The sequence below is a fragment of the Triticum dicoccoides genome, chromosome 1A (assembly GCF_002162155.2).
Source record: "Triticum dicoccoides isolate Atlit2015 ecotype Zavitan chromosome 1A, WEW_v2.0, whole genome shotgun sequence".
Classification (NCBI taxonomy): Eukaryota; Viridiplantae; Streptophyta; class Magnoliopsida; order Poales; family Poaceae; genus Triticum; species Triticum dicoccoides.
Window position 1 is genome coordinate 230,923,765 of NC_041380.1, and position 1,313 is coordinate 230,925,077.

The following is a 1,313-nucleotide window of genomic DNA, read 5'->3' on the forward strand; positions in this document are numbered from 1 at the left end:
CCAATGAAAATCTTTTGTCACAATATTAGTGCAATTGCCTTGGCAAAGGAATCCGGATTTCACAAGAGAACCAAGCACATCAAGAGACGCTTCAATTCCATCTGCGATCAAGTCAAGGAGGGAGACATAGAGATTTGCAAGATACATACGGATCTGAATGTTGCAGACCCGTTGACTAAGCCTCTCTTGCGAGCAAAACATGATCAGCACCAAGAATCCATGGGTGTTAGAATCATTACAATGTAATCTAGATTATTGACTCTAGTGCAAGTGGGAGACTGAAGGAAATATGCCCTAGAGGCAATAATAAAGTTGTTATTTATATTTCCTTATATCATGATAAATGTTTATTATTCATGCTAGAATTGTATTAACCGAAAACTTAGTACATGTGTGAATACATAGACAAACAGAGTGTCACTAGTATGCCTATACTTGACTAGCTCGTTGAATCAATGATGGTTATGTTTCCTAACCATAGACATGAATTGTCACTTGATTAACGGGATCACATCATTAGAGAATGATGTGATTGACTTGACCCATCCGTTAGGTTAGCACGATGATCGTTTAGTTTGTTGCTATTGCTTTCTCCATAACGTATACATGTTCCTATGACTATGAGATCATGCAACTCCCGAATACCGGAGGAACACTTAGTGTGCTATCAAATGTCACAACGTAACTGGGTGACTATAAAGATGCTCTATAGGTGTCTTCGATGGTGTTTGTTGAGTTGGAATATATCGAGATTAGGATTTGTCACTTCGAGTATCGGAGAGGTATCTCTGGGCCCTCTCGGTAATGCACATCACTATAAGCCTTGCAAGCAATGTGACTAATGAGTTAGTTGCGGGATGACACATTACGGAATGAGTAAAGATACTTGTCGGTAATGAGATTGAACTAGGTATTGGGATACCGACGATCGAATCTCGGGCCAGTAACATACCGATGACAAAAGGAACAACGTATGTTGTTATGCGGTTTGACCGATAAAGATCTTCGTAGAATATGTGGGAGCCAATATGAACATCCAGGTTCCGCTATTGGTTATTAATCGGAGATGTGTCTCGGTCATGTCTACATAGTTCTCGAACCCGTAGGGTCCGCACGCTTAACGTTCGGTGATGATCGGTATTATGAGTTTATGTGTTTTGATGTACCGAAGGTAGTTCGGAGTCCCGAATATGATCACGGACATGACGAGGAGTCTCGAAATGGTCGAGACATAAAGATTGATATATTGGACGACTATATTTGGACATCAGAAGTGTTTCGGGTGATTTCGGAGAAAACAGGAGTGTCGGAGG